At 42.6% G+C, this 15,645-nt stretch overlaps 1 long non-coding RNA gene across 2 annotated transcripts in view; it reads right to left on the reverse strand.

Moving 5' to 3' along the window:
• Window positions 1–6,962: 6,962 nt before the first annotated feature.
• LOC114597368 (uncharacterized) overlaps window positions 6,963–15,645 on the reverse strand; it is a 37,626-nt gene continuing 28,943 nt past the window's right edge. The window contains exons 2-3 of one of the 2 annotated variants that reach the window (XR_013393226.1): window positions 11,689–11,927; window positions 6,963–9,689 (exon numbers count right to left, since the gene is read on the reverse strand). This is a non-coding gene — a long non-coding RNA (uncharacterized LOC114597368). The remainder of the gene's footprint in view (window positions 9,690–11,688; window positions 11,928–15,645) is intronic. The other variant, XR_013393225.1, reaches the window with a different exon arrangement.

The following is a 15,645-nucleotide window of genomic DNA, read 5'->3' on the forward strand; positions in this document are numbered from 1 at the left end:
TCAGAAGCTGCTCTAAATAACTTTCCAATCCATCTCAGTACAATGAGGTATAATTTATTAGTTGACATTGGAGACATTAATTTAACAGTGCATTACAGGCCAAGTTAAGCTTCATATAAGTCACAAGAGGCCTTATCCAATCAGCCCAGATTATAGATTTTAATTTCTCAGCTTTCATTTATGGTAACGACATCAGGCAGGGTTGCTTTTTTACTGGAAACTGCCAAACCTCTGGTGAAAACATTTAACAAAGGTGATTATTACAATCAAACTTGTCAGCTTCCATTTATTATTTTGCCATGTGTGGCCTTTTCTCCCATCAGCGAAAAATTGTGCGCACAGTGAAGAAACGAATCAAATTATTTTCAGAACCAGTATGTTTACTATGATGAGCACAGTGTATTAAAACTTACCTGTTGATGAACACAAACTGAAAGGCAAACACAGAATTTATCAGAGTGGCTTAGAGTGCGAACGCACCTTGTCAGCTAGCCTTCTTCCTTGTTTTGCATTATTGCTTCATTGTTTGACTCTTGGTTTCAGTAAATGTGATGCAGAAGGTGTCGGGGTCTTCAGATCATATTCCACAGTACAGCTGGACACTTAGGTAAAAAAAGTTGGGTTCCTTTGTCCCTATGCTTCCCTTTGCTTAACAGTGTGTTTTGGTTTGTTTGAATTTGACTTCAGTTGCCACCTCTCTCTTTTGTACTGCTGAGTCTCTAAACACCATTAAATTTTACACACCCATGTGTCAGGCGGCAGAGGAACCAAGCCTCACAGCAGGTTGCCAGGAATGGATAAGACAAGAAAAAGCCCTTACCATCTGCTTTTTATTCTATATTTACAAAGAGAGGCTTTAGAATGTAGCCTCTTGGAATAATGACGTTGTCCCGAGTAAATCTCTCTCCCCCCCCCCTTTCTTCCACTTCCTCATTCGTCAACAGCACCCCCTCTCCCTTATGGTTGCTGAGCTCTTTACTCTCCTACTTTTAAGGCTTGCCAGGTTCTGGGAGATGGTGGGTCTGGAATTCTTTCTAGTGATAACGTGTCAGCTAGCTGCTCCAGCTCTGCCTCCTCTCCCGTTATTTCCCAACTTTCCCCCTCATCTTCCTCTGAGCTGTGACCTCCCTCAAACCCCTGTTGTAATTCTGAACTGCCTTCTTCTTCTCTGAAAGGGTCAGGCTGGGGAGGCAGTCTCCACCATTCCTCCTCTGCCTAGTCCTTGACACCATGTCACTCAGCACTAATCAGCTATTTTTCTCAGCAAAAAAATAGACAAAAGCACTACACACCATTCAGGCTGCATGCTTATGTTCACTTCACAGTCATGTTCTTATTTCCTTTTCCGTGGAATAAAAACTATTCGGGGAGAGGGCAATGAAGTGGTTTTCATAAAGCAATGGGCCATTACTCTTTCCAGTTCTACTTTTTAACTCCAGAGGATTACAAATTCTCACAAAAGCTTTCTGTTTTCAGAGAACCAGATGGATGAAAGAAACTCCCTGGTGACAGGCCACATGCACATGCACGTAGACCACAAATTCAGTGCAAGTACTAGAAACTCTGGCTTCTTCCTTGGGAGGGGGGAGAAATTGGGCTCGGTTTCTATTTTAGTACAAACCTACCTAATCCCCACTTCCCCAAACAGTACATGGTCTGAAACACAGGTATCCCTCAAAATTCACGTTTCTCTGAATTTTTCAATGCAGTTCTCCAACTGAAGAAAAAGCATACAAAACGGCACGTGTTAGTGGAGAGCGTGCATTAAGATGCACATGTTAGGCAAAATAAAATACACATTGGGGGAAATTTTGTTTCATTTGCAAATATTAGTGGAAAAAACCATGCAGAAATGCATTGTATTGGGGAAAATGCTTGCAAAAATGTCAATGACTGTCTAAACAGCATACAAAAACGTGTTATGAGAAATTCGCATAGAAATGCTGATTAATTTTCATGATGATTTAAAAAAAAAGAAATTGCAGGTTGCTGCAGAGATGTGGAGAACTGAATTTAACACTGGGAAAATGGCTAACTGGAGATAAAACAAAACCGACAGGTTCACCCATCCCTATGCTCCATCCTCATACTACCACCTCTCTCCTTGATGCACCACAGTGCATCCAGCCAGGAAGTCTTCAATTAATCATAGTTTCCCTTTCCATCTGAGCCAGCGTTCATAGAGCCATCATTTTGCATCCATACTGCGAGTGGGTAAAACATCGCAACTAGCTCTAAGTGCCAACTAATACTGTCACAACTCCGTTATGAGGCTTGAAGCTAGTAGGAGAGCTGGGATCACCACAACCATCTAGGTTTTGTTTTTCCTGGGAACTGAGAAACTGCAGGTAGGCTTTCTCCAGTCACCAGTGGCGTAGCGTGGGGGGTGCAGGGGGGGCCGGGCGCACCGGGCGCAACATCTGGGGGGGCGCGCTCGCTAGACTCGAGTGCTAAAATCCACAAGTTAGGGGGCGCAAATTACTTGCCTTGCCCCTGGTGCTGACAACCCACGCTACGCCACTGCCAGTCACCACTGGGTGTAGGAGTCAGCCTGTGTCGTTCTTCCCCCCCCCCAAGCTTCTGTTTGCAGAAACCTGGGAGTGTGTTGCTAAAGAGTCTGGTTCATGGCAAATAACATCGCAGAGGTCTAAAACAACCAGCCACCAGCCAGTATTCCAAATGATGAAAGAGTTTATTTTAAATAAGTAATGATAAGAAGGGGGAGAAAGATGATCAGAGTACAATATAACATAAAATGTAAATTCAGCCTATAGCTAGCCTAACACTACAAAATTCAGCTGCTTTGCTTGGTGTATGCATGGGTCGCCAAGATATTCCAACAAAGAAAAGAAAAAACTCATTAAAAAATCACCTAACTTTTATCTCGGCTGGCAGAGGGGTGGATGAGGGAAGGCCCAAAATGGAAAAAGGACCTCAGGCAGCATCAAATGCAGTCAACTTTCAGAGGTGGGTACCTGGGCTATTATCACTCTGGATTCCAATTATCACTCCTGGATTCGTGCCAGACAGATTTGGCTAAAGAGAAAATGGTATCATGTATTGGTGGGGGTGATGCTTGAGACATGCATCTTTGAGCAATGGAGTCTTTCTTTGGTTTAAGGAAAATTGTGAATGGACAGGCAGGGGTTTGGGCAGGCCATCATGACACCAGGAACCTGTGTTTACTAGGTTCTGTATTAAACAAGGATGTAATTCACAATATGAAGCCAGTTTAAGATCTTGACTTGTTCTAAAGCTGGTAACCACACTTTCACCAGTCCAGATGAAACAAGAAACTATGGAAAGTCTTCCTTTCAGGTTTGACTGTGCCTTTCTTAGAAGGGAAGAAAAAAGGGGTGTGTGCATGGATACTTGGCTTATTCACATCTCAGCTTATTTAAGCATGTGTGTGTGTGTGTGTGTGTGTGTGTGTGTACCTGCCTGCCTGCCTGCTTATGGCCCGTACTTTGACTTCTACAGCAATGACCCATTCGGTTTGGCTGAGTCTCACATTCCTTCTTTTAAAGAAACAAAAACAACTTCCAGCAGGCTTGTATCCATCATTCACCTGGAGAAACAAGTTAAATTGGTAGTTGGTAGCAAAGCCGCAGGTTTCTCAAAGCAGGCAAAGCTACGTGCTTGTGCTGTGTGAGAAACCACTCAGCTGAGAACGTGAGCAGAATTCTCTTCAGAAACAATGTGATAACAAAAGAGGCTTACGTTGATTCAGAGATATTGGTCAAGGCAATGTTCACATTTGCAATCGTATTGTTCAAAGGACCTAATCAGCTGTGATCCAAGCCCTTGAATGCTTCTTCGTTCATGCCTACACTGTTTTGTAGGATGACATCCTAAAGCAAATGTGAACATTACCATAGGTCATTTGCATATCCACATCTACCTTGTAGTTGTTCCAGGGTACAGGTTTCAAGGGAAGATCCTCAAGTCTAGGGAACCAGACACAAAAGGTTGTATCCAAAGTAGTGCTAAACAAGGGCTCAGCAAGACTTTTTGTTTTTGTCCAAGTGCTTTCCCTGGGAAAACTCATGTTTTACCACTGAATCAGAACAAATGGCAACAGCGTTTTCTGCTGTTTCCTGTTTGCACCAATTCAGCAGTAGAAAGAAAGTTTTCCTGAGGAACGCTCTGGGACAAAAAACAACAACCACTTGGACACAGAACCGCTTGGGCACAGAACTTCCCAGGACTTGTGCCTAGGAAGTGTAGAGCAAAAGGAAGTCTGGGTGAACCCTAAATTGTTCTGTTAGCACAAGGATTTAGACTTGCACAATGGAAATTTTTTCCATCTCCCCCTTTGCACCCACTAAATCTGTTCTGGGGGTTGTCCCGCCTCTCTGGAGCAGATTTGGGAAGGCTGCAGAAAATACACAGGAGGAGATGATGAAAAGTTTTGTTGTGCAAGCATACCTGAAGGAGCGTCTCCACCCCTATCGTTCAGCCCGGACACTGAGGTCCAGCTCTGAGGGCATTCTGGCAGTTCCCTCACTGCAAGAAGTAAGGTTGCAGGGAACCATGCAGAGGGCCTTCTCGGTAGTGGTGCCCACCCTGTGGAACGCCCTCCCATCAGATGTCAAGGAAATGAACAACTATCTGACTTTTAGAAAACATCTGAAGGCAGCCCTGTTTAGGGAAGTTTTTAATATTTGAAGTTTTATCATGTTTTTAATTTTATCATGTTTTTAATATTCTATTGGGAGCTGCCCAGAGTGGCAAGGGAAACTCAGTCAGATGGGTGGGGTATTATTATTAGTATTAGTATTAACAATAACCATGCATTACTCCCATCATCCTTCACTACAGGCCAAGCTCAGAAAACCTCTGGGCAACCACAGGTTTCCACCATTGGTGTAATGGAGCTTCAGTTTAGCATTGTGTGAATTGCCAGCAATGCATTTCTTGGATTTTTATCTGTTTCTTTACATGTATATCCCATTTTTCCACAAAAGAGTTCAAGGCAGTGTGCATAATTCTCCTTTCTCCATTTTACCCTCACTGAAACACTGTGAAATTAGGTTAGGCTGAGAGATAGTGACAGCCCAAGGTCTCCAAGTGATCTTCATAGCTGAGTGGGGGTTTGAAGCCATGTCTTCCCGGTTCTAGCTTGACATCGCACTGGCTTTCAGAGCCTAAGGAGCATCTTGTGGTTGAGTTGCCGAAACCTCTGTGTTGGTTTGGTAATGTTTGCAAGTGGAAAATTGCAGTTCTTGTGGTACACAGTTCATCAAGCCTGATATGAAAATCACCATAATCACTGCAAATTCTCAAAGCTTCCAAAGGAAAGTGAGGGGGGGATGGATTTCCGCCATGCTTTTAGCTTCCAAAGAATAGTATCAGAGAGTTTTGAGTAGCTACTGTTCTTTTTCTAGCAAACTGTGGTGGGGAAAGGCAATTACAGAAACAAGGGGCCTTAATGCCAGTATCCAGTAACAGCTACATGCTGTTCTTGGAGATGTTACAAATGAGCCGATAGTGCATTTCTTAAAAAAGAAAAGCCACAAGATTCTGCTTCATAGGAAGTGCAAAAGGAGACAAGTCATTTACGGCCCATTTTGTGGAGTGGCAGCAGTTGAAGAAGTATACAAACCTTGTACCGTTTTTCCTGATAGACAAATCCTAATTTTTACAGCATAAAGGAATCTGCTACAGCCCAGTCACAAGCCCTGAACAATAGTGGTCAAGACTTTTTTCTTTTTCTTTTTTTAAAAAAAGTTCTCTCCCACAACCACACTCCATCAACCGCCCCACAGCCTGACCTACTAGTGCTTGTTTCATTTTTCATAGCCTATCATTCAGTTTAGCACTGTCTTTTATATCTGAAGGAGTGTCTCCACCCCCACTATGAGCAGTGGGGTTACAGAGAACCAGGCAGAGGGCCTTCTTGGTGGTGGCGCCCGCCCTGTGGAACACCTTCCCATCAGATGTCAAGGAAATAAACAACTATCTGACTTTTAGAAGACATCTGAAGGCAGCCCTGTTTAGGGATGTTTTTAATGTTTGATGTTTTATTGTATTTTTAATATTCTGTTGCGAGCTACCCAGAGTGGCAGGGGAAACCCAGCCAGAAGGGTGGGGTATGTATAAATAAATAAATGTCTTTTTTTTTTGTACTGTCTTATTTTGCTATGGCTGTATGCTAATGCAATAAAGGTTTGATTGATTGAATAAATAAATAAATAACTTTTTTATTTAGGAAGCTTTAAGCTCTCCCATTTCACAATCTTAAGACATTTTACCTTTCAGCACCTAGGATCACTAAACGCTTCAGTCTCTTACTTCTCTCTTTTCTATGTAGGAAATTGAGGGCACCTCACACATGAAACATCATATGCCCACTTCACTGCAGGAAAACACAGTGGGGAATTTTGATTAGCAATAGATGTGGCTCATACTAGAAACTGCTTGTTTGTGTGGCTAGTACATATTAAGGACCCTGACTCTCTGCAGCCAAAGAGGAATGGCAATCACAGTGTTTGGTTCCATTTTTCTCCATTGCAAATAAGTAGGGCTGCACCGGATACCATACTCACTAATTCTGGTTTTCAATTTCTTTTGGCACTATAGACATTTCTCCAGAATCCTGTTTGGTGACAGTGTTGCATTATCTACAGCAGCAGCACTTTTCCCTGGCTGCTGCTTCCTCAATGAAGCACTTGGGAAATCCAGGTTGGGAATGTAATCACAATACCATGAAGCCAATAAGATTTGGCTTGGTGCAAACACCACCAAGGGCAACTGAGAAGGAGGGCAACGCCAACAACTTAAGGCTGCAGTGTAAGACCAATTTGCACCAGGCCTGGGGATGCTGTGTGCACCCACTTAATCTGTTCTTGGGGTTTTTTTCCAACTCTCTGGAGCAGATCCATCCAGCTCTGCTGGCCTCCAACTTCAGACTGATGCCAGCATAATTCTTCTGGTGTGGAGCACCCCATTCCAGTGAAATAGGAATGCCCCCAAATGGGGAGGAGGAGAGGGAATGAACCAGCCTGGTATCCACCATCATTTGAGGCTGCTGCCCCAGCTCCTGGCTGGTGCAACAACTTGCCAGTCACACACCTTGCAGCCAGGCGGATGCAGCAATGGTTTCACTGCTCCATCATACTCTGTTATTGCCCAGCAAAGGTTAGGATTGTCACGTTCACAAACATTTTTACCCAAAGAAAAAGGAAAATGCCAAAAAGGGCATCATATTTTTTGCAAAGCCTTATAAATGTTTACCGAGAGAGAGAGAGAAAACCCCAATACCCAGTGAATAGTTTTGGCTGATCTTTACTCATAAGCCGTTTTGCAAATGATGTTTTAATGAATATTATCACACATGATCTCCTGTAATCTAGTAGACAGTAGGAAATGAGACACCTGAACATTTAGGCAAAGCAAGTAGGATGCTATTGGCGTGAGGAGAATAATGAGGCATTCAGGCACGGTGTCGTGAGTAGCCAGGGTGACTTGCAGGCTGCATTATTGAATATTCTCAAAAGACCCAAAAGGTTCAATTGAGCACAATAAGTGAAGTGCTTACACTTTAACCTGGGAACCCAAGATGAACCAAGCAGCCTGCTTTATTAGATTTCTCCACTGTTATCTACACAGCATGAACCAGGAAACACTGCAGTGCATGGCAATAAATATAAAATGTAGAAGGCAGGGTAGATTTTTAAAAGGGAAAAGAAAAAAACAGAGCTAAACATTGCTCTCGGGAGAAAAGACGGGTAAGCCTTGAATACTTCATGTTGTTTAAAAGGTGAACAAATTCATCGTAGCAAAACAAGATAATTGAAAGACACCAGGCGTGGCTGGGATTTAAACATTTATTTTCACCCGTTTTTATGTACAAGGTATTCCTCTACCCTATAGCAATTAGTGATGTTCTGCAGCAGGTTGCACTTGAACGTTGTTAAGAATTAGTGCAATAATGATTTGCAGGCCTTTACAGCACACTTACCCTCCAGCTATTTCCCATCAGAACATAAATTCGTAGGATATGATTACTGAGACAAAGCAGCTGGTTACTCCAGGATACAGTGTTGACAACATGTATGGTATCTCTTAGGTCTCAACACTGTTAGCAGACAGTCTCATTAAAACCAGAACTGCCATGTTTCATTACTGATGCCAATGAAATGTATCTGCATAGCTCTGAGGAGAAAGTTCTCACCAGGGAGTGACGAGTGGCATTCAGTTAGTATTGTAAGACGTGAAATAGGAATGCTAAGAGAGCCGAGCAGTGAAGCTCTTTCTTTATGCTGTTCCTTTTTTCATGTAGGTTTCCAAAGCCAGTTGCCATCACATTCATGAGAGCTTTCTTTGTACATCTCAGCAGAGAGGCTTGCTTGGTCCTACTGATAAGTTGATCAGGCCCACTGACTTTGTAGACCCAGGCCATGTTGAAAGACCCTGAGCTAGGGACTATGAGAATGGTCTCAGGGACCTCTACGGCTAATTTCAGGCCTGATCTCTGCTGCTCTCTAACACCGCCACTGCAGGTGGCCAGTGATGGTATTGCAACTATCACTAGCCTTGCTGATCAATTTTAGGTCTTAAATAGTTGTGATGCTAGGGTGTTGTTGTTTTTCAATATATCATTTTTTCAATATAATTTGTTTTTATTGTTGGTGGGTTTTCAAAAGTCTGGGGGGATGGCTGTAGATTTTCATATTTCATTTTAAGTTGCCTTTGCATGTGCTGACAAAGGCGCTTTGCCATTGTTTGCACATTCCTTATTTAAATCCTTGGACATGTAACTATAAGAAGAAATGTGGATTGTTAATTCCCAGACCTTCGGATTCAAATTGTGCGGAGTTTGTAGATTTAGTGGTGTGGGGTTGGGTAATCAACTGATTAAAAAAATACAACTGGATTGAATTGCTAGAGTGACCATTTCTGCAAAAAGGAGTGTGTGGCTAGACTGTAAGGCATTAAGAGGACACTGGTTAACACTCTCCATTGTTTTAAGCCCCATCTAGACGAATCCCAGGCCATAACACTTGAGTGTTTTTATAAGGGGCAAAAAGACTAGCTTAAAAGCATGATATCAATTTGCTGACCCTTTAACAGCTCCCAATCTTCCCCAGCCTGCCTTTCCACAGTCTCATAAGTGCAGTGCCTCTGTAGCAGTTCCATACAGCCTATCCACAGGGATGGAGGCCATGAAATAAGGGCTTATAGAGAGTGTTCTGGTCAAAACAAATTAGCAGAGAGGAAAGCTGCAAATCTTTAGTTTGTATTTGATCAGGCTGTCCGGGCTCTGTGCTCTTGATTGATTCAGACCATAAATCTGGTACACTGAAGAAGCTGGTTTGTTTATTTTCTTGTTTGTTGTGCAAAGCACTCTGCATGCAGTATTGCTCCTGGAAGGCTCAGTTGGTTAGAGGGTGGTGCAGATTGATAACGCCATGGCTGCAGGTTCAATCCTGAGGGACAGCAGCATGTTCCTGAATTGTAGGGTGTTGGACTAGATGATCCTCAGGGTCCCTTCCAACTCTACAATTCTATGATTATATGTATGCCCACACACACACATCTGGAAATTGTCCTCTGCAGTTAGGCTGTGCATTGGATAAATAACTGCTGTACAAACTCAAAATGATATGGCAGCAGCATTGCCAAGGGATGGGCAACGTTCGCCAGTCCCTCTTTTATTTTCTTCTTTAACTTTCTTTATAGGGTGGCTGTGGAAAGAAGAAGAAGAAGAAGAAGAAGAAGAAGAAGAAGAAGAAGAAGAAGAAGAAGAAGAAGAAGAATTTGGATTTGATATCCCACTTTATCACTACCTGAAGGAGTCTCAAAGCGGCTAACATTCTCCTTTCCCTTCCTCCCCCACAACAAACACTCTGTGAGGTGAGTGGGGCTGAGAGACTTCAGAGAAGTGTGACTGGCCCAAGGTCACCCAGCAGCTACATGTGGAGGAGCGGAGACGCGAACCCAGTTACCCAGATTACGAGTCCACCGCTCTTAACCACTACACCACACTGGCATAGTGCTGGTGAGACACTAGCAACCCACTTCTTAATCTATATATCTAAATTAGCATATGTAAATGTATATCATGGGTCTATCTTCCATGTCCTTTAAGTACTAGCAGCACCCTGGAATAATGATGGCTGGATATCTATCTTGAACAGGCATGTGACTTTAATTGGAAATAGTATTAACTTAGGAGTGATCTACTTAATTGCCAGCTGGAAATCCTGTATATGTGATGGCACATTGACCTCCACAGGCTTTCCCTCTCGCCATGCTTATAACATGGGATGTAAGATACTGTATATGTATACATACCGAACATGTGTACACTGGATTGGGGTGATGGGAAAATTTGATTTGGTTCCTAGTTAAAGGTAAATTTACCTAAGCTGTATTTTCTGAAACAATAGTCAGTAGAGCATGAGACTCTTGACCTCAGCGTTGTGGGTCAAGCCTCATGTTGGGCAAAAGATTCCTGCATTGCAGGGGGTTGGACTAGATGGCCCTCGTAGTCCCCTCCAACTCTACAATTCTGTGATTCTACGGTTCTATGAGAATGAAAACAGGACTGCATTCCAAACTCACATTTCTCCATATTTTGCAATGCAGTTCTCCAGCTATGTGTATTAAAAAATGTACATACTAGGGTATGGTGTGCATATAAATGCATATGTTGGTGAAATTAACGTGGAAAAAATGCTTTGTTTTAGGAGAAATCGCTTTGCAAAAATGTGTATATTAGGCAAATATGCATGCAAACACATACATTCTGAGGATTTTTTAAAAAGTTTACAAATTGATGTGGAAATGTAGAGAACTGAAAATGGAGAAGTCATCATATTCACCCATTCCTCTACTGGATTCACATGATCTTTCTCACCATGCCCTGCCCCTCTGCTTCATATGTTGGGCTATATGTTCCATGGGGGATGGATAAGCAGGCCTGCCATTCAACCACAGCCACAAGTCTTCCAGCAACAATGCTGTGAACTGCTGCTTGTAACTAATTGAAACAATGCATGATGCAATGCATATATTTAGACTTTCCTGACACTTTTTCTTTGCTTCAGGGTTGTGTGTGTGTGTGTGTGTGTGTGAATTTTTATCTTCTCCCATAAAAGCTTATGAGGGGATGCAAATCTAGCACGAATGTTTCTATATAGAAACTGCAGAACCTGAACATCTGGGTGAAAGAGTCAGTGCTAAAAGTGTAGCTATTTTAGGGGTTGCGCGAGTGACATTTTCATGTGCATGGGAAATTAAGAAGAATGTTTGCATGCCAAATGATAGCTAATTTAGGGCTACAAGACTGTCAGTCCCCTAAACTTTTCTATACTTGCTCAAAGTGGCAAGCACCACCATTAAGGTCATAACAATTCCCCCGTAAATATGTCAGGGTAGATGCTTTTTAATGTGGGAATGGTCCATTGGAAGTGAAGGACTCCAAGAACAAATGCTGGTGGGATAATTAATAGGGACCTCTCCTCTAGGCTATTGTAATCTGAATCTTATTCAACCCATTAGCCTAATCTAAAAAGGCTCTTCTAATGTCCTACCAGATATGCTGTTTGAACACCTAAAAGATATCTTGGAATGGTTTCTTCTGCCAGAAGCTACTCAGGGTTCTTGCCTTCCCCATCCTTGTTATACTACCTATCCCATCTTAAACCATTTCTGAAACTGAAGGAAGAGTTGGCCACTTACCAACTTTTACCTCTTGCACCATTCATCAGACTTCCTATCCAACTGGTAGACCAGTCTTGGAAACTCAGCACTGGTTTGTCCTTTTCTTCCTTTTAATATTTCAGAATGGTTGCTGTCTCCGTGCCTTCCTTAAGAATAGAACATGCTCAGATTTATGCTCTGCCCACCTTCTAGCTTGAATTTCCATTGCTCACAGTTTCTTATTCTTTTTTTAATCTCTTTTTCAGTACTCTTTTCACCTGTGAAGAAGCCATGAATCATGACAGTCGATCACTACACGTTGATCTATACACACAGCCAACTTTGCCAGAGATAATATGGAAGGAAAGATTTATATCAAGTTGAAGAACTATTGTATCTAAAAGGAAGCTGACACGCTAAAACCCTCTCATTAAAAAACGGTTGAGACTGGGAGGGAAATGCTCTGCCTGACTCTGGATTAATGGGCCCACTATGCAATAGGAAGTTTAAGGTTGCAATCCCCCCCCCCTTTTTTTGAAGAGTCTCTGGGTTCCTTGGAGCAGAAAGTCTAGCTGAAAATAGAACTGCAGCAATCTATGATAGGCAAGAACCTACATTCATGCGACATCTATATCTAGCAGTGGGCACAGATGATGGAGTTTCTCCTAGCAGAACAGCAGTAAGGAATTAATGCAGACCTATTTAGGACAGACAGAGGTCCTAATTTGTCCCTGAGGCCATTTCCCCCAAACCATGGCTACCCAAACTGGACTAGTGTTATTGTAGTGCATAGAGTGTCAGACTAAGATCTGGAAGACCAGGGTATAAATCCCTACTTGGTCATGAAGCTTGCTGGGCAACCTTGGGCCAGGTTAGACCGAGTCAAAGGTCTAACTTTTCTGTGGCCTGCCCAGGCATACAAAGTTCAGTTATTGCAAAAGTTTTTCGTTGTTAATTTTATGCATTTTTAAAAATCACCATGGTATTTAACAGTAATATCTTATGTCCTTTAGAGGAGAAATTGTGAATTGCAGAATTTTAAATACCCGTCATCATCCTTGGCTTCACTCCATTTTGTTTACAACACTCTTCCATTTTCTTATAGTTGTGAGGGTGGGGGATGGGGAGAGGCCCCACAACTGGAGTAGCCTAGGGCCTCTCTTCATCTAAATCCAGCCCTGGCCCTGGGATTTTAGGGAGAAGGGCAGGCAATAAATAATCATACTGGATTCAGGAGCTAACTTGACATGATGGCAACAACACAGTGCATTAGAAACATACACACAGTTGCATACCCTCCCAACATTTCTCTGATGAAAATTGGAGCATCTTAAGGAAAAGCAGGACTTTCCAGGGTCAAATCAGGAACTGGGACGGCTTCTATAAATCCAGAACTGTCCCTGGGAGGGTCAGCAGTTGCAGAGCAGAAGAATGAAAGCAAAAAAAACCAGAATGCTTCGCCCCCTCCTCCCAGTTGTGTTTCTCCCAGTCTGGCACTGGTCCCAGAAAAAAGCCCAGCTGATGATTAGTGTTTAGAAAAAAGATCTGTGTGGCACATCCTGTGCTCTGAGGCACAGGTCATGTCACTGCCACTTGTAGTTAGTACCTCAAATCAGCTCCAAATAGCAGCTTCCACTGCTAGTTTCAGGATGTAAGACACCGCCTTTTTTAATGAGACCTTTGGGCCTACACTGACAGGCAGCGAATCTCTGGGGTTTACTCAGCAGTCTTTTCCAGCCTTACCTAGAGGTGGTAGGAATTGAACCTGGAACCTTCTCCATGCAAATAATGTACTCTACAACTCAGCTAATATGGGTGGTTTTAAAATAGAGGTTGGATGGCCATCTGTCAGGGATTCTTCGTCTGTGATTTTTGCATTGCAAGGAGTTGGACTACAGGACCCTTTGGGTTCCTTCCAACCCTACAATCCTGTGACTTTATACCCTTTTCCCAAATGTTCATGAAGCAAAGGCTATTGCAGAATTGACTCTTGATAAAATCTTACAAAGTGTGGTTAGAAAAACTACCATTTAAGAATCAGCAATGCATAGGCTCTACCTCGCTGGGGAAAGATGTTATTGTACAAACTAAACGTATGAATTGTTCCAGCAGTCTTCCCATGATGGGGAAGGAGGAGGGGGAAAAGAGACATTCCTCAGTAGCAGCAAAGGCTTTGATCTTCAAAGGGCATTTTCCAACTGGGCTAATAAAACCATACTTCTCTAACTTGGTAGATACACTACAAAGAGCAGTTCTTGAGGAGTTTAAAGTTAATAGAATCCCACTCACCACCACCACCCTCTACTTGTCTTCAGAAGCAGCTTAATCCCTGCATGTCTGTCACGTTGCTGTAAATTTTCACATTCCACAGATGATAAAGTGAGCAGAAAGAGAATATTTTGTTTCTCATGATTTCATGGCTGAACGGATATTTGATTCACGATCGCTGGGTTTAACACTCAGTCTGCTAGTTTGGGGATCTGCAATGAAAGGCTTCTGGGCCAAATTGACACACACACACACTTGATCTCTCAGTTGCAACCCAAGAGAAATACAGTTGTACCATAGATCTCAAATGGCTTAGTAGCCAAACAAATCACCACAAACCCAGAAGTAGGTGTTCCAGTTTGCAAACGTTTTTCGGAAGCCAAACTTCTGATGCGGCTTCCACAACTTCGGATTGAGTGCAGGAAGCTTCTGCAGGAAATCAGAAGCCGTGCCTTGGTTTTCAAATGGTTCTGGGAGTTGAACAGACTCCCAGAGTGGATTACGTTCAAGAAACAAGGTACCACTGTATGAAGTGTCACAGAGAATTGCATCTGTGTCAGGAAATCTGGGTAGGTGATCTCTTGAGCCCTGCCACCATCAACAAAATCTTAATTGTTGACTAGGGAACCAGGACAAACTTCATTTGAGAACCAGCTGTTAAGTATTCTGCAACACTCTTCAAACATCACATTTTTCCTACATAGGCTGCATACTCACCATAAGCACATTCCTCCATCCCAAAAACAGAATCTTAGAAACTATAGTTTGCTAAGGGTGTTGAGAACTGCAACTTTGTGAAGAGTAAATTACAGTTCCCGGCTTTCTTTGTGGGAAGTGGTTCAAATGTGTGTTGTGTATACGTAGAGTACAGAGGTGACCAGCCATGTGTACAGATGCATGTGGTGCATGAAAATTGCCTGGGTATCTATTTTACCCTGATTTATGCTTGCTCGGGAGGCATTGTTGCACTTTTGCAAACTTCAGTGGCTGTGCTTGGTGGCAAACAGGGCCTCTGCTGTTAGCTCAGGTGCTTTGCTTTCAAGCCTTTATGTTCTTTCAGGAAATTAGAAGTTTCATGTCGTTTGACTTCCTCCTACAGTGCCGCGAATAATATTCATCAAGCACCACTATTTTACCGTCTGCTCTCCGTCACTGACAATAACTCACAGTGAATGGATTTGGTTTACAATGGCCATTAAAGGATTGTTATGAATTTTGATTAGGGTAAGGGCTACTTTAAGCGATAAAGACTTTCCCGCAGGCATTATGTGAATGATGTTCGCTGTTCCCTTCCTGATGTAGCAAGCCTACAGCTGTTTTGTACTGATATCACTAATCTGACTCTTCGTTTTAGCAGTGGCAGGAAGGGGGGGCGGGCAGAACAAATATCTGAGAAGCAAAGCAACTTGGTTCAGCTGGCATATTTCTTTTCAAAACACACCAAACACAAATGTCACCCTTGCCCATTTCATGAAGTGGGGCATGAAGGGTCATTTTTCCTAAGGAAAGGAACCATATATCCTTTAAAAATATGCTTCCGTTTCTTATAACGAAGAATACTGTTGAAGCTTTAATGGTGCTGTTAGGTAATTATGGATCCTGGGCCCAGGCACCAATCCTAACCCCACTTTCCTGGGAGTAAGTTTCATTAAATTCAATTGGACATAATTCTATGTAGACATGGTTAGGATTGCAGCTTTTAATATATTACCAGGGGACACTTTAGAT

This window comes from Podarcis muralis, chromosome 6, assembly GCF_964188315.1.
Source record: "Podarcis muralis chromosome 6, rPodMur119.hap1.1, whole genome shotgun sequence".
Taxonomy (NCBI): Eukaryota; Metazoa; Chordata; class Lepidosauria; order Squamata; family Lacertidae; genus Podarcis; species Podarcis muralis.